Source organism: Lepidochelys kempii, chromosome 13 (genome assembly GCF_965140285.1).
Source record: "Lepidochelys kempii isolate rLepKem1 chromosome 13, rLepKem1.hap1, whole genome shotgun sequence".
In the NCBI taxonomy this organism is placed as follows: domain Eukaryota; kingdom Metazoa; phylum Chordata; order Testudines; family Cheloniidae; genus Lepidochelys; species Lepidochelys kempii.
This window is the reverse complement of record NC_136392.1, coordinates 38716039-38734387: the sequence shown is the minus strand read 5'-3', so window position 1 is coordinate 38734387 and position 18349 is coordinate 38716039.

Genomic DNA, 18349 nt, shown 5'->3' with positions numbered 1-18349 from the left:
GCCAGCAGGAATTTGTCAAGATTAAATCATGCCAAACCAACCTAATTTCCTTCATTGATATGGTTACTGGCCTGGTGGATGGAGAGGAAGCAGTAGATGTGATATACCTTGATGTTAGTAAGGCTTTGACACAGTCCCACATGATACTGTTGTAAGCAAACTAGGGCAATGTGGTCTAGATTAAATTACTGTAAGGTGGGTGCACAACTGATTGAAAGACCATTCTCAAAGAGTAGTTATCAACGGTTTTCTGTCAAGCTGGGAGGGCGTATCTAGTGGGAATCCCACAGGGGTCAGTCCTGGGTCAGGTATTATTCCATATTTTCCTTAGTGACTTGGATAATGGAGCGGAGACCATGCTCATAAAATCTGTAGATGACACCAAGCTAGCAAGGGTGGCGAGCTCTTTGGGGAACGGGATTCAAATTCAAAAGGACTGCACTTAGGAAGGAGAAATTCAATGTACAACTACAAAATGGGGACAGACCAGCTAGACAGTAGCATCCTGCAAAGGTTCTGGGGGGTTAAGTGAGTCAGAGACCAGACATGAGTCAACAATGTGATGCGGCTGCAAAAAAAGGCTAATATCATTGCGGGGCGAACAAAAGGGTCATGTGTAAGACACAGGAGGGAATTGCCCGGCTCTACTCGGCACTGTGACTGAGTGCCATGTGGAGTCCTGTGTCCAATTCTGGGTGCCATGTATGTCATAGTAGATATATCTACCAATGTGATCTATGCCATCATGAGCCAGCAATGCCCCTCTGCCATGTACATTGGCAAACCGGACAGTCTCTACATAAAAAAATCAAAGGGCACAAATCAGACATCAGGAACGGTAACATACAAAAGCCAGTGGGAGAACACTTCAATCTCCCTGGACATTCAATAACAGATTTAAAAGTAGCCATCCTGCAACAAAAAAACTTCAAAAATAGACTTCAAAGAGAAATCGCAGAACTACTATTAATTTCCAAATTTAACACCATTAATTTTGGGCTTGAACAGGGATTGGGAGTGGCTGGCTCACTACAAAAGCAACTTTCCCTCTCTTGGTACTGACACCTCCGCATCTATTAGTGGGAGTGGACCACGTCCACTCGGATCAAATTGGCCCTGTCAAGACTGGTTCTCCACTTGTGAGGTAATTCCCTTCCCTTCATGTGTCTGTATAATAACGCCTGCATCTGTAATTTTCACTCCATGCATCTGAAGAAGTGGGTTTTTTACTCACAAAAGCTTATGCCTGAATAAATCTGTTATTCTTTAAGGTGCCACTGGACTCTTCGTTGTTTTTGTGGATACAGACTAACATGGCTACCCCTTGGATAGGAAACACTTTGTAACTCTAAGGCTAGATCAGCTCTGGAACAGGCTTCCAAGGGAGGTTGTGGCATCCCCATCCCTGGAGGTTTTTAAGACCAGGTTGGACAAAACCCCTGCCAGGGCTGGTCTAGGTGTACTTTGTCCTGCCTCGGAGCAGGGGGCTGGATATGGTCCCTCCAGCCAGATATTTCTGTGATTTTCTTATAGATAGATTAGCTTAGCTTTGGCTAGCCTCTCTAGCCATGTTGCTGTCTTTGCGGGGTGGGCGGCCCGGCTGGCTGAATCTCACCAGGGCAGGTGTTTCCTGTTTTTCTCACACCCTGCTCTGCCTTGTGTCCCCAGAGGCAGAAATGCAAAGTCGGCTCTCTCTGGTGAGTCAGTGTGAAGAGCTGGAAAGTCCCGGAGGAAGGGGGAGGGAGGGACAGGTTAACCCAGCACCCCTTAATTGTTACCCTCCCTCTTAGAAACTTGCCCCAAATTTCTACTCTGAATTTGTCCAGCTTCAGCTTCCAGCCCTTGGACCCATCTGCTGGATGGGAGCCCTCAGAAATCTTTTTCCCCACAGTCCTCAAATCGCCCTATAACCTGCCCTTGTATCAATGGACTAGATTGGCTACAAAAGCACTAGCCCTGTCTGCAGCCCTGGGGCGACCGCGGCTGGAACCCTGGATAGATTCCGGGCCACCAACAAGAAGGTGAAGGGGTGACTCAGTCTCAGCTGACCAGCACCTACCTGGGGGACAGAAAGTTGATGGTGGGGGGCTCTTCGCTCTGGCCAACAAAGGTCTAGCCGGGGCTGGTGGCTGGCAGCTGAAGCAAGACAAATTCAGCATGGAAATTCAGGGGTCACATATCTTCTGTTGGCTGAGCTCACGGCTCACCCCTGGGGCTCCTTACGTTCTTCCTTTCTCCCACACACACACATTCCCTGTAGGCTGCCCTTCAAGCCCCTCTGTTTCAGGGACTCCCCAGTCTGCCCCCCATGCCAGCAACTGTGTCTTCCCACTTCCTCCTGCAGCTGGGACCCCCATTCTCCCACCCATGCTGGGACTGCTGCATGCACCCCCTGCACCACCATTTCCTGCCTGCTTCCCCCTGTATGACTGGTCTGGCTGGTCAGCCATTCAGGGTCTCATCGTAGTATCACAGAAACATCGGGCCAGCGGGGTCCGTGGGAGGTCACCAAGTATAGCCCCACAGCGCTGAGGCAGGACCCAGTAAATGGGCAAGCCCAGAGCCAAGCCACCCCTGATCACAGGACGAGCCCCACCTGAGAGGGGCCAGGTGCTCCTGGTATAAAAGGCATCAGGATTCAGTGCTAGGAGGGCCCAGCTGGGGGACAGGCTGGTGGGAAGTGACCGTAGGACACAAGAATACTCCCGCCTAAGCAAGGAACCCTGGGAATGCCCCTGAGTAACTGGGCAAAAGCATGGCTGCAGGGGAGCCCCAGAGAGCCTGGAAGGTTTTGTTTCTGGTAAAGACAGGTTTGAAACTTAATTTGGGACCCCATAAGGGGTGGGCTAAAGACTGACTCAGGCAGAGGGCTGAGCCACCTGGCAGAGAAACCCCCACAGCACTGCTGCAACCGTCGACTGGGGCGCTGGCCCAGTGAGGGGGCCCAAGGGGTGAGTGGGAGTCTGTGCCAGTCTAAACATAAGAACATAAGAACAGCCATACCAGGTCAGACCAAGGGTGCATCTGATCCAGTATCCTGTCTGCTGACAGTGGCCAGTGCCAGGTGCCCCAGAGGGAATGAACAGAACAGGGAATCATCCAGTGATCCATCCCCTGTCACCCATTCCCAGTGTGACATTCTGTACCCCAAAGCAACACCCTGGCACCTCCATATTTACCATGGTGACAGGATTATGATATGTTTTGTGCAAAGCATGCCTTGTTCTAAAAGTCTTGATCCGTTGCACATGAATTTCCTGTTGTATTGTATGTGCTGTCTTTGTATCTGAAGTTATGAATATTGACTATGTACCAGTATTTCAAATGTGTTTGCTCTTGGGGTCACACCCACAAAGTGGTTTACATCCCGTCTGGCCAGCACATTGTGGTTGAACCTTTCAAGTTGACAGCCCATCAGTGAACACAATGGGCCATGGAAGAAGCTTATCCCCACCTGATGGACTTTCCTGTGAACGTTGTAGCCAGAATATGGGGAATGACCCCTGCTATGACTCATGGAAGCATGCAAGGGCATGTGACCAGCTCATGTGACACTGGACTCCATCTTGTGCCTGAACTTTCCCACTAATTATGCTGGGAACTTTGGTTGGGACAACGAAGTTCCCTCCACATGGAAGAAGCTATAAAAGGGGAAGTGACATCATCACGTGGCCTCACTGCCCCCCTCACAACTCAACACCTGGAAACACCAGAGGAACAAAGACTGAACTGGGGAGGTCCTCCCTGGTGGGAAAGGAGTAATCCATCCCAGCCTGTGTATGGAAGATTGGTGAACTGTTTGTACCATCAGGGTGAGACACAGCTTGTTTCAAATCCTGTCTAATGTATAGAACTTAGATTGCAATTTTGTTTTATTTCTTAGGTAACCAACTTTGATCTTAGGCTATTACTTACAATCACTTAAAATCTATCTTTCTGTCTTTAATACATCTGTATTATATTTTTTTACTTAAAACACTGTTTTGTTGAAGCACAAAGGGAAATCTGCTCAGGAACAGGGGCTGGTGCCACACAGAGGGAGGGGCACACTGGATAATAACTTACACTGATCAGGCTTTTGACCAGGGCAAGATGGTACAGCTCTGGGGTTGTAGGCTGGGGAGCTGGGGGAATTGGCTGGAACCTCTCTATTGTTGGTTCATGAGCGGCTGGCGAAAGCATTCATGTAACTGCAGCTGGGTGTGTCCCTACTTGCATAAGGCTGTGTGAGTGCAGGACTGGGGAGGGCTCTGCAGCTTATCACAGCATCACAGTGAGAGAGGGAGCCCAAGTTGGTAAGACAGAGGACTCAGTAGTACCCCATTTCCAGGTTGCACCCCAGGGAAGTACATCACACCCAACTTCTGGCAAACAGAGGCTAGGGACAGCATCCCTGCCCATCCTGGCTAATAGCCATTGTTGGACCTATCCTCCATAAACTTGTCTAGTTCTTTTTTGAACCCTGTTATAGTCTTGGCCTTCACAACATCCTCTGACACACAGTGGTTGACTGTGTGTTGTATAAATAAATACTTCCTTTTGTTTGTTTTAAACCTGCTGCCTATTAATTTCAGTGGGTGACCCCAGGTTCTTCTGTTATAAGAAGGAGTAAATAACACTTCCTTATTTTCTTTCTCCCCACCAGTCATGATTTTATAGACCTCTATCATATCCCCCCTTAGTCGTCTCTTTTCCAAGCTGAAAAGTCCCAGTCTTATTAATCTCTCCTCATATGGAAGCCGTTCCATACCCCTAATCATTTTTGTTGCCCTTTTCTGAATCTTTTCCAATTCCAATATATCTTTTTTGGGAAGGGGAGACCACGTCTGCACGCAGTATTCAAGGTGTTTATATAGAGGCAATGTGATATTGTTGTTCTGAAAGGCATTAATGCTGCCACCCACCAGTGGTTTGATCTATACACAATTGCAGAGGTGGTAGGTCAGTGCCTCTGTGATGTGTCTCCTGTGGCTCTTTGCAGCACATGTTGTTAAAACACTGTGTGATTTAGTTAGTAACCAATCTAAGTTATTAACCCAGCGGGATGCTTTTACTATGTCATTAACCAATTCAGTTATTAACTTATTTACTGTGAGAATATATATGTACTAAATATTTCCATCAAACTACTTAAATATGACTCTATAGCACCATAGGAAATAAAACAATCAATTCACACCACTGGGGCTCTTTCTGGTAACGCTGATCACTAATTTGGCTCCTAAACCACTGAGGTCGGAGCACAAGTGTTGATGTTATGGTTTGCTGGTGCGTGCGTTTGGAGCGGGGGGCAGGAAGAGGCGGAGCAAGGACGGGGCGTGGGGGGAAGAGGTGGAAGAGATGTGGGAAGAGGTGGAGTCAGTATGGGGCCTTGGGGGAAAGAGGTGGAGTGGGGGCAGGAAGAGGCGGAGCAAGGGCAGGTCTTGGGGGGAAGAGGCAGAACGAGGGCAGGCCCTGGGGGGGAAGAGGCAGAGCAGGGGCAGGAAGAGGTGTAGCGCGGGTGGGGCCTTGCCTCCAAGGGCAGGTGCCCCGCATCAGGCATTTCTTGTCCCATTTGGGGAGGCTTTGCCTCCCCAAGCCTCTTATGCCCACCCCCCCAGAGCACCCATGGAGTCAGCACCCATGGGTCCAAGTATCACTAAGCTACAGGCTGTGATAACTGACAGGGACTCCATGTGCCCCCCATTTTCCCCCTTCTGCTTGCCAATTGTCCCCAAATCAATCGGGTTCTGGCCCTCGGTGCCTAGAACATTCCCGGAAGTGCTGGGGCTAAGCGGGTGAGCTGTTAAAGAGCTATTGCGCTGCGGACAGACCCAGAAATGCTCAGCTAACAAGGTGCAAACGTTTAACCATGAGGGGAATTCTCCATCGGGGTGGGTGGGTTCTCTGTCACTGGCAATGGTTTTAAAGCAAGACAGGATGATTTTCTAAAAGATCTGCTCTAGTCCAAGCAGAAACTAACTTGGGGAAGTCCCAAGGCCTGTGTTACAGGGTAGGCCAGACCAGATGGTCACAGGGTTCCTCGTGGGCTTATAATCCATGAATTGGACAGAGAACCCAGTCACGGTTTCACTAAGGCTTTAGACAAGGCATTGCCCTCTTAATGGGCATCACACCAGGAGCTCAGATCAGTTTTGTGTGACTGCTAAGTCCTTTTCCAAGTCCCCAGTCCATCAGCTGATGCAGGGAACCCACCTTCCTTTGTTCCTAGATGCACAACCTTGCCTTTGGTTGTGTTAAAACACACGTTGATCAAGCAGACCCAGCATAGCAAGCAATCCAGAGCATGCAATATGGCCGCCTTGTCCCAGTAGTAGTTTCCACTCTGCCTTTTTTGCGTCATCATTGGCCCTTTTTGCGGGAGTCAGAGGGGGATTTTACCTCTGTGTACAGCAGTGGGGAAGCCAAGCCTGGAACCCCGCCTCCAGTTCTGGGGTCTGCAGCTTGAAAGGGTGCCGAAAAGAGCCACAAAAAATTATTCAAGGCCTGGAGAAAACGCCTGACCATGAGAGACTTCAAAAGCTGCGTTGTTTGTGCTCTTCCAACGGAAGACTGAGAAGAGACGGGGTTACAGTGCAGAAAGACCCGCATGGGGAGAAAGTACTGGGAACCGAAGGGCTCTTTATCCTAGCAGAGAAAACCAGCAGGCTGAATGTGAAAACCAAACCAAGCCAGATTAGAAGGGAGGTGCAGATTTCTAACAGGGAGGGAGATTCCACCAAGGAACTGGTGGATTCTCCATCTTCTGGCTGCCTTCTGGGAAGATGGTTTGGTCAAACACAAGTTATAGGGCTCAATATAGGGGTACCTGGGTGAACTACTTCCACCTGTGGAGGTCACACTAGATGAACTAATGTTGCCTTCTGGCCTTAAACTCTCTGAATCATCTTTCATTTTCCTTGAGATTGTCAGGAAAGAGAGTGAACAGAACTGGGCCACCGGCAGCAACCCCCATTAGGTGACGATTCCATCTGAAGAACCGATTAGCCAGTTTGCAATAGGAACAACAATAAAAGGGCGTTCTGCAAAACCCAATCAGAACATCCTAAGTCAGATGCCTTCACAGACGTCTCAGCAACGGGTGACAATGCGGCTCCCTTTATCCACCACAAAAGAAACCGAGTTAGGCTCATGAGATCGATTCGCCACAACGCCGTGTTGATGTTCATGAATGGTGCACCTTGCTTTTAACTCATAACGAATTGTAGCCCCTATCAGCTGTTCCACGACTTAGGCCGGGATTGGTGTCCAGCTAACTAGCCCATAGTTACCCATGTCATCCTGCACCTGCATGGATGGATGGAGGGAAGGATAGACAGACAGATGGATCAATCAATGGATCAGACTAGCCCCTGGCTGATTTCACTGTGTCTCTCCAAGCCCCACCCTGTCCCAACGAGTTTGTCATGAAATAAAACTGCTGAATAAACAGTTATACGTTATTTTGAAATGTAGAAGGCCCTTTGTAAATTCATGGGGATCAATTTCACAACATTGTCCACACTTTGGCATGCAACTCATGATTGGCTGGGTGTTTGAGGTGCCCTGAGCCCCAGGTTCTCGGTCGGTGGCTCCCCACTGCGCCCCACCCCTTCTCCCCTCCACGCTGGAGCCTGCAGCTGGCCCCTGCTGCCCCACTATGCAAATTCCCCACACGGCTTCACACCTCCAGGATAATTTTAGCCAGGAGCTGCTGGGGCGAGCGGGGCCAGGGACCGAAAGCACCTCAGCGTGGAGCCTGGGGAAAGTCCCCACACTTGGGGATCAGCTGCTGCTGTTTGTTCTGGCCAGTGAGTGTACGGTCATCACCACCCCAGGGACAGAAATGTATCAGCCCAGCTACCTCCATACACACCCTTCTATCCATCCCGGGGTGCCCCACCCCAACCTGGAGAAAGGGTCTAGGACTCTGGTTTTACTGCGGGCTGGGAGGGGCTGGGAGCCAGGACTCCTGGGTTCTCTCCCCAGCTCTGGGAGGGGAGTGGGGGCTGGTGGTTAGAACAGGGAGAATGGGGACCCAGGACATTTTTATGATGGTGTTGGGCTGAGAACTGCAGCCCATGTCTCCCTCTCTGCTTCATTTACTTGGGGCCAGGCTATCACAAACCCCAGCAGCTCCCACTGTGGGTTGCTGAGGTCTGGGGAAACCTCCAGGTACAGATTCTATGTCACTGCCCATCACCCCGCTGTCTGGTGCTGCACTGGGGGAAGAGCGCATCACAGCCCCTGCCTCACTGAGAGCCCCTTTGCCCTGGGGCAGCAGCCCCCCATTCTCCGCTAGGCGGGGTGTCCTGCTCAGGGCCAGCTACATGGTATGGAGCTGGGAGTAGAGATCGCTGTGGGGGGGATCCCCAGTGGGTGAAAGTGGCTGGAGCATCCCTGCCCACCTCGTGAGCTGTGAACATCCCCCGGCACACACAGACTCTGGGCAGGACGGACAGACAGAGACAGAGGAGAGACAGACAGACAGTGAAGGGCCCAGAGAGACAGGCCCAGACAGACAGACAGACAGAGACAAGCCCAGACAGGCAGAGACAAGCCCAGATGGACAGACAGAGACAGACAGACAGACAAAGACAGGCCAGACAGACGGACAGCAGCCCCGCCACCCCTCGCCAGCCGATCGCCCAGGCTGAGCCGTTGCAGGGAGCTAGGGTGACCAGACAGCAAGTGTAAAAAATCGGGACGGGGGTGGGGGGTAATAGGAGCCTATATAAGAAAAAGCCCCCAAAATCAGGACTGTCCCTATAAAATCGGGACATCTGATCACCCTACAGGGAGCAGAGAAGCTCCTCCGACCCGGGCCCATGGGCAGAGTTCGAGGGAAGCACAGACCCTGGGCAGGTCGGCCCATCCAGAACAGACAGGGCGTCCACAGGGAGGGGCAGGTCAGCACTGAGCCCAGGCCCCTCCGGCCGCCTGCCTTGGACTCCACTGTCTGTCTGTCTGTCTCCTTCTGTCATTTCTGCCCAAGGCTGCAAGCTGCCCACACTTGGCACTTATCGGCTGCAGATGTCAAAGTGCTTTACAAAGAAGGGCAGCCTTATTACTGCCACCACCCAGATGGGGAAACTGAGGCATGGGGGGGACATGAGTGACCCAAGTTCCCCCTCCCCGCCACAACTGGCCAATGGCAGAGCCAGGAATAGAGTCCCCTGACTCCCAGGCCACTCACACAAATGAGATTTCAGATCGCTGCGTGGTGGATCAAAGTCACACAAAGCAGGAAGGATCTGCCAGTGGCTTTCAGCTGCCTCAGCCCTGGGCGAACAGATGGCGTGTGAATCCCTGGGCAGCAACCGCCCTGGGTTAGAGATGGCTCAGCTCACGCCAGGGGGTTTCCAGCCACTAGCCACGTGGCCAGTGTGCTAAAAAAAAACCCTTGCAGGCAGAGATTCATTCATAGATTTCCAGGCCCCCGGGAGGATCCTCCAGGCCAGCTTCCTGTCTCTCACAGGCCATAGGGTTTGCCCCAGAAGGTGGATTGAAGCATCTTCAGAAAGCTATTGAATCCCATCTTAAGGATCCCCAAGCTCTTTGGAGCAAGGATCATCTTTTAATGGGTGTCCAGCCAGAGCCCAGGACAACAGGGCCCTGATCTTGGTCAGGGTCTGGGCAGCGCCCGGAGCGATGGGGCCCTGACCTGGGCAGCGCACGGCGCAACGGGGCCCTGATCTCGGTCGGGGTCTGGCCAGCGCCTGGCATAACGGGGCCCTGATCTCAGTCGGGCTCTGGGCAGCGCCCAGCCTGATGGGGCCCTGATCTCAGCCGGGGTCTGGGCAGCACCCAGCACAATGGGGCCCTGATCTCGGTCAGGGTCTGGGCAGCGCCCAGTCTGATGGGGCCCTGATCCTGGGTCTGGCCAGCGCCTGGCACAATGGGGCCCTGATCTCGGTCGGGGTCTGGGCAACTCCTGGTGCAATGGGAGCCCAAAAAAAGTCATTTATTTACACCATATGCACCAGTCGCGATGCAGAATGGTCACATGCTGGCGAACCCCATGTGCCAGACACCAATGTCCAATTTCCCAGAGAGCAACCCCGCCCCACAAACTAACCCTAGTGATGTTATGACACAGCAGCAAATTCCCCTGCTGTTTGCAACAGGTGCTCCAACTGAAAAGCACGTCACAAAACCCTGAGCAAGGCCGCAGCCTCCTCCAGGACTGAGAACCCACTTGCAGGCTCCATAATGATTAAGTGTAACAGTGTCATCTAGTGGGGCCTGAGATCGACAGGGAAAGTTCACTGACCTGGAGAGTCATGTAAACTGGGATGGTCAAACAGAACCAAGCCCACTTCTGGGTCTAATCTAGGTTGGGTTCTTCTCAGTTCATGGGAAACCATTTCCAAGCGGCCGACCTGCTGTAAGTAGTCGATATCTCCGCATGCTTGGACTTTCTTCCTTCTTGGAGCAGAAAACGTAGGGCAGTCACAAAACAAAGCCCAGAGAAAATCGATCCCACCTCTGGGTCTAACCGGAGTTGGGTTCTTCTCAGTTCATGGGGAGACCACTTAGTTCTTCATAAACTTGTCCTGTTAGACTTCTCCATGAGGTCAACTTAACCCAAAACCCTGGGCTAATGACTCAAGAGACCCGGAGCCATTTCAAAAGGTCTTGGGACAGAATGATTATCAGACTGGGTCAAACCACTTCTCCTGGGTTCTCTCCCTGGCTCTGGGAGGGGGGTGGGAGCCAGGACTCCCGGGTTCTATCCCCAGCACTGAGAGGGGAGTGGGGTCTAGTGGGTAGAGCAGGGGGGGCTGGTAGCCAGGACTCCTGGGTTCATCTGCAGTTGGAAAAGGGAAACCAGGTCCTGTTATGGAGCCAGGACCTGACTCCATCTTCAGCTTCTTCTGCTGCCATGTGGCCATTTCTCACCAGTGCCCCCAGTCTAAAATAAAGTCCTGTTAACTCAACCCCAGCCCCAGGGGCCCTGCTGAGCCGTTGTCCCTTTAATTGGGTCATTTACTTTGTGCGTCGCTGCCCACCCCACTGCAGAGAAGGGGAGAAGCTTGTCAGGGGCAGGGCAGGGTCTCAGCCTGGGAGCCAGGATGTTGGGGTAGGATTTTATATTTGCATTAAAGGTCATACTTTATCCTGCCAGCCACCCTTTTTGAATAGCCAAAAGGAATGACCCCCTGGAGCACCGGGTTTAGGATAAGTTGTATTATAAAAAATGGGGTCTTGTTTTCTATATGCATTATAAACTTCCCTCTTGTCATTTCTTTGTTTTAAGGTTTAATGAGTAAAAGACAGGGCCATGAACTGTGTCTATGTTAATTAACTTAAAGGAATGCTGAAGGCCCAAGCCACAGCGTGAACTGTTTTAATTATAAGATTTAGCAAGGCTTAATTTACAATGTCTTTTGCTCAGTACAAAACACTGCTGTTTATGTACCTTTGAAGGTCTCTGTAAAAGACTGGTTGCATGAATGAGGAGTGCATGCATCCAGAACAGATAAGGTGTGAAGGCCATTGTCGGAGCCAGATGGTCAAAAAAAAAAAGAATGAAAAAATTTAACAGATTTATCAATGCCAAAGAACCACCAATGCGCAGGCAGGACTGAGGGAAGACAGATTGACGACCCTAAGGTAAAGGCTGGCACCCCTAAAAACAAGACAATTAATTAAATCAAAAGAACAGAATGGCCCTTTGGAAGGTGCTTTAAAATGTTAACATCAAAAAAACACCAATTAAAAAGTAACTGTTCACAGACTAACCCAGCAAAATCCATAAACTTCAACAACAAGAAAAGACTGTAAGAACAGGGTGCTTGGCCATGGGACTTTGGGTTCGTCTTGCCACTACTCCAGGAGCATCTGATCGCAAGCAACAGAGCCCAGCTCCCCTCTGCAACCAATCTGGCTGGCCCCTCAATTAATCCAAACTCTGAACTAGTAGCTAGAAATCTCGACTGGCGGGAGAGTGCAAGGCGCGTGTGTGTGTGACTGAAAAGCACACGCCAGCTGCTGTATTCGCAATAAATGTGGCACTTTGCCCTCTCCCCTGTAAAAGATCTTGTGTGCTTTGTACGGCATCACAAGGACTCCTGGGTCCCCTCCCTGGCTCTGGGAGGGGACTGGGCTGTATAGGGCAGGGGAGTAGGAGCCAGGACTCCTGGGTTCCCTCCCTGGCTCGGGGAGGGGAGTGGGGTGTATGGAGCAGGGGGGTAGGAGCCCGGACTCCTGGGTTCTTGGGTTGGGAAGGGGAGGCAGAGTCAGTTCAGGACAGGCTGCCGCCATGTGGCCATTTCTCCCATTGCACCCACTCAAACCACAGGCCTCTTCAATACACCCGGCGTCCCCCGGGGCTCTTTAATGACCTGCTTTCACTTCCCCATCCACTGCCATCCATCGGTGTGAATCACAAAAACACCTCGGGGGCGGGGTCTGCGCCAGGCCTCCTGGGTTCTGCCCCCGTCTCGTGTTTTCCCCAGGAACTGAAGTTGGACCACGGGGGGTTGTATGTGGGGGTGGGAAAATGACTAAATGAGTGATACTGAGCAGTTGCCCACAGGGGAGGGATGAGAGTTCAGAGGGGGCCTAGGAGCCAGGACTCCTGGGTTCTTTCCCTGGCTCTGGGAGGGGAGTGGGGGGCTAGTGGTTGGAGGGTGGGGCAGGATCGAGGACTCCTGGATTCTTTTACTGGCTCTGGGAAGGGAGTGGAGTCTGGTGGTTACAGGAGGGGCTGGGAGCCAGGAGTCCTGTGGTCTTTCCCTGGCTTTGGAAAGGGAGCATAAGAATGGCCATACTTCGCCAGACCAAACGTCCATCTAGCCCGGTGTCCTGTCTTCCGACAGTGGCCAATGCCAGGTGCCCCAGAGGGAATTAACAGAACAGGGAATCACCAAGAGACCCATCCCCTGTCACCCAGTCCCAACATCTGGCAGCCCGAGCTCTGAAGCCACCTGGCACAGGGGGCTGCATCCCTGGCCAGCTTGGCCAATAGCCATCACTGGACCCAGCTTCCAGGAACGTGACTCACTGTGTGTCAAACCCCTTCTACTTCTGGCCTCAGCCCATCCCCTGGCAGTGAGTTCCACAGGTTAACTTGGCGCCATGGGAAGAAATATTTCCCTAGGTTTGTTTTAAAGCTGCCGCCTCTTCCTTTCATCGGGTGACCCCTAATTCTTGTGTTATGTGAAGGAGCAAATAACAAGACCATCATCACAGTCTCCGCCCCGGCCCTCTGCCATGGACCCACGGTCGCCCCTTCTCCCTTCCGAGCAGGCCCCGGCTTTGCCATCTCTCCTCACACGGAGCCCACTCCAGCCCCCGCAGCCTGGTTCTGGCCTTTCTCCCAGTGCCCTGGATCTGTGCGTGCGGGATGCCAGGGGTGGGCACTGGGATGCCAGGGGTGGGCACTGGGGTTTCCTGTCTCGTTCTCTCTCCTAACGCGCCGGGAGCTTTTCCGAGGGCGGCTGGGCAGCGAGCGGCTGTCTGCCGGGAATGAACCGTGGCTCCGAGATCTCTCGCGTGGCAGCAGCTAATTTAGCCCCCATCATTGTGTCTCTAGAGGGGGGGTATTTTTCCCATTGTACGTTACTTTGCATTTATCAGCACTGACTTTTGGGGCAGGTAGGAGGAGCCCGGACGCCTGGGTTCTGATTTTGGGAAGGGGAGACAGAGTCAGTCAGGAACCCAGGAGCTGCCTCATTTGTGGGCCTCTGCTGCCACCAAGTGGCCATTTCACCCATCGCACCCACGCTCAGCACAGGCCTCTTCGGCAACCCCAAAGGCCCCAGAGTGACCTGACTCTGTAATTAGCTCCTTTCACTTCCCCATTCGCTGCAGGCTCATTGGGGCGACCCACAAAAACAACTCGGGCGCAGGGACTCCTGGGTTCTGCCCCATCTCGTGTTTTCCCCAGGAATTGAAGTTGGGGGGGGGATCGAATTTATGGGGGGTGGCGGTTCGGAAAATGACTAAATTGTCAACACTGTGACCACAGGGGAGGGATGGGATCCTGGACTCCTGGGTTCTCAACTCAGCTCTGGGAGCGGGGTGGGGTTTAGTGGTTAGAGCAGTGGGGGCTGGGAGCCAGGACTCCTGGGCCCATCTGCAGTTGGAAAAGGGAGACCAGGTCCTGTTATGGAGCCAGGACCTGACTCCATCTTCGGCCTCTGCTGCCCGCTTGTGGCCGCATCTCACCACTGCCCCCAGTCTAAAATAAAGTCCTGTTAACTCAACCCCAGCCCTCAGGGGCCCTGCTGAGCCGTTGTCTCTTTGTCAGGCATAGGGCAGAGTCTCAGCCTGGGAGCCCGGACTCCTGGGTTCTCTCCCTGGCTCTGGGAGGGGAGTGAGGTGGGGTCTGGTGGTCAGAGGAGGGGCTGGGAGCCGGGAGCCCTGAGCTCTATCCCTGGCTTTGGGGAGAGAATATAACAATGGCCAGACTGGGTCAGACCCAAGGTCCATCTAGTCCAGTATCCTGTCTGCCAACAGTGACCAATGCCAGGTGTCCCAGAGGGAATGAACAGAACAGGGAATCCTGAAGTGATCCGTCCCCCCTCGCCATGCCCAGCATCTGGCAGTCAGAGCTTTGGGGACACCCAGCACAGGGGGCTGTGTCCCTGACCAGCTTGCCAAGAGCCATCGCTGGACCACACCTCCAGGAATGTGGCTCATTCTGTTTCAAACCCCCTTCTACTTCTGGCCTCAGCCCATCCCCTGGCAGTGAGTTCCACAGGTTAACTGAAATCCTGCCTGCTGGAAACCTGCTGCATGTTCATGAGCTCCCAGTTTGTGTCAGCCCTAGTCACAGTCTCCGGCCCAGCCCTCTGCCGTGGGCCCGCGGTCGCCCCTTCTCCCTTCTGAGCAGGCCCCGGCTTTGCCATCTCTGCTCACAGGGAGCCCACTCCAGCCCCCACAGCCTGGTTCTGGCCTTTCTCCCAGTGCCCTGGATCTGTGCGTGCGGGATGCCAGGGGTGGGCATTGGGATGCCAGGGGTCAGCAATGGGGTTTCCTGTCTCGTTCTCTCTCCTAACGCGCCCGGAGCTTTTCCGAGGGCAGCTGGGCAGCGAGCGGCTGTCTGCCGGGAATGAACCGTGGCTCAGAGACGTAGGAGGAGCCCGGATGCCTGGGTTCTCTCCCTGGCTCGGGGAGGGGAGTGGGCTGTATGGGGCAGGGGGGTAGGAGCCCGGACTCCTGGGTTCTTGGGTTGGGAAGGGGAGGCAGAGTCAGTTCAGGACAGGCTGCCGCCATGTGGCCATTTCTCCCATTGCACCCACTCAAACCACAGGCCTCTTCAATACACCCGGCGTCCCCCGGGGCTCTTTAATTAGCTGTTTTCACTTCCCCATCCACTGCCTGGCCCATCGGTGTGAATCACAAAAACACCTCGGGGGCGGGGTCTGCGCCAGGCCTCCTGGGTTCTGCCCCCATCTCGTGTTTTCTCCAGGAACTGAAGTTGGACCATGGGGGGTTGTATGTGGGGGTGGGAAAATGACTAAATGGGTGACACTGAGCAGTTGCCCACAGGGGAGGGATGAGAGTTCAGAGGGGGCCTAGGAGCCAGGACTCCTGGGTTCTTTCCCTGGCTCTGGGACGGGAGTGGGGGGCTAGTGGTTGGAGGGTGGGGCAGGATCGAGGACTCCTGGATTCTTTTACTGGCTCTGGGAGGGGAGTGGAGTCTGGTGGCTAGAGGAGGGGCTGGGAGCCAGGAGTCCTGTGGTCTTTCCCTGGCTTTGGAAAGGGAGCATAAGAATGGCCATACTTCGTCAGACCAAACGTCCATCTAGCCATCTAGCTTCCCAGCGGTGAGTGGGTGGCAGGAGGAGGTATCTCTCCCCCAAACCCCCTCACCCAGGCAACACGGTTGGGGCCGGGGTGAGGAAAGCAGAGTGGGCTGCTCCCGGCCCCCTGCTAATCCCCTGGGCCTGTGGGGCCCCCAAAGTGGCCCCCCCACAGCTCCTGCCTCCCAGACTCTGGGGCCCCACACAGCCCCCTCCCCCTGCGGGGGGCTGCATAGGACACCCATATGGCTAGGGACAGCCCTCTGTGTCAGACCACAGGTCTATCTAGCCCAGTGTCCTGTCTGCTGACAGTGGCCAGTGCCAGGTGCCCCAGAGGGGATGAACAGAACAGGGAATCACCAAGTGACCCGTCCCCTGTCACCCAGTCCCAGCTCCTGGCAGCCCAAGCTCTGGAGCCACCTGGCACAGGGGGCTGCATCCCTGGCCAGCTTGGCCAATAGCCATCACTGGACCCAGCTTCCAGGAACGTGACTCACTGTGTGTCAAACCCCTTCTACTTCTGGCCTCAGCCCATCCCCTGGCAGTGAGTTCCACAGGTTAACTTGGCGCCATGGGAAGAAATATTTCCCTAGGTTTGTTTTAAAGCTGCCGCCTCTTCCTTTCATCGGGTGACCCCTAATTCTTGTGTTATGTGAAGGAGCAAATAACAAGACCATCATCACAGTCTCCGCCCCGGCCCTCTGCCATGGACCCACGGTCGCCCCTTCTCCCTTCCGAGCAGGCCCCGGCTTTGCCATCTCTCCTCACACGGAGCCAACTCCAGCCCCCGCAGCCTGGTTCTGGCCTTTCTCCCAGTGCCCTGGATCTGTGCGTGCGGGATGCCAGGGGTGGGCACTGGGATGGCAGGGATGGGCACTTGGGTTTCCTGTCTCGTTGTCTCTCCTAACGCGCCCGGAGCTTTTCCGAGGGCGGCTGGGCAGCGAGCGACTGTCTGCCGGGAATGAACCGTGGCTCCGAGATCTCTCGCGTGGCAGCAGCTAATTTAGCCCCCATCATTGTGTCTCTAGAGGGGGGGTATTTTTCCCATTGTATGTTACTTTGCATTTATCAACACCGACTTTTGGGGCAGGTAGGAGGAGCCCGGACGCCTGGGTTCCGATTTTGGGAAGGGGAGACAGAGTCAGTCAGGAACCCAGGAGCTGCCTCATTTGTGGGCCTCTGCTGCCACCAAGTGGCCATTTCACCCATCGCACCCACGCTCAGCACAGGCCTCTTCGGCAACCCCAAAGGCCCCAGAGTGACCTGACTCTGTAATTAGCTCCTTTCACTTCCCCATTCGCTGCAGGCTCATTGGGGCGACCCACAAAAACAACTCGGGCGCAGGGACTCCTGGGTTCTGCCCCATCTCGTGTTTTCCCCAGGAATTGAAGTTGGGGGGGGGATCGAATTTATGGGGGGTGGCGGTTCGGAAAATGACTAAATTGTCAACACTGTGACCACAGGGGAGGGATGGGATCCTGGACTCCTGGGTTCTCAACTCAGCTCTGGGAGCGGGGTGGGGTTTAGTGGTTAGAGCAGTGGGGGCTGGGAGCCAGGACTCCTGGGCCCATCTGCAGTTGGAAAAGGGAGACCAGGTCCTGTTATGGAGCCAGGACCTGACTCCATCTTCGGCCTCTGCTGCCCGCTTGTGGCCGCATCTCACCACTGCCCCCAGTCTAAAATAAAGTCCTGTTAACTCAACCCCAGCCCTCAGGGGCCCTGCTGAGCCGTTGTCTCTTTGTCAGGCATAGGGCAGAGTCTCAGCCTGGGAGCCCGGACTCCTGGGTTCTCTCCCTGGCTCTGGGAGGGGAGTGAGGTGGGGTCTGGTGGTCAGAGGAGGGGCTGGGAGCCGGGAGCCCTGAGCTCTATCCCTGGCTTTGGGGAGAGAATATAACAATGGCCAGACTGGGTCAGACCCAAGGTCCATCTAGTCCAGTATCCTGTCTGCCAACAGTGACCAATGCCAGGTGTCCCAGAGGGAATGAACAGAACAGGGAATCCTGAAGTGATCCGTCCCCCCTCGCCATGCCCAGCATCTGGCAGTCAGAGCTTTGGGGACACCCAGCACAGGGGGCTGTGTCCCTGACCAGCTTGCCAAGAGCCATCGCTGGACCACACCTCCAGGAATGTGGCTCATTCTGTTTCAAACCCCCTTCTACTTCTGGCCTCAGCCCATCCCCTGGCAGTGAGTTCCACAGGTTAACTGAAATCCTGCCTGCTGGAAACCTGCTGCATGTTCATGAGCTCCCAGTTTGTGTCAGCCCTAGTCACAGTCTCCGGCCCAGCCCTCTGCCGTGGGCCCGCGGTCGCCCCTTCTCCCTTCTGAGCAGGCCCCGGCTTTGCCATCTCTGCTCACAGGGAGCCCACTCCAGCCCCCACAGCCTGGTTCTGGCCTTTCTCCCAGTGCCCTGGATCTGTGCGTGCGGGATGCCAGGGGTGGGCATTGGGATGCCAGGGGTCAGCAATGGGGTTTCCTGTCTCGTTCTCTCTCCTAACGCGCCCGGAGCTTTTCCGAGGGCGGCTGGGCAGCGAGCGGCTGTCTGCCGGGAATGAACCGTGGCTCAGAGACGTAGGAGGAGCCCGGATGCCTGGGTTCTCTCCCTGGCTCGGGGAGG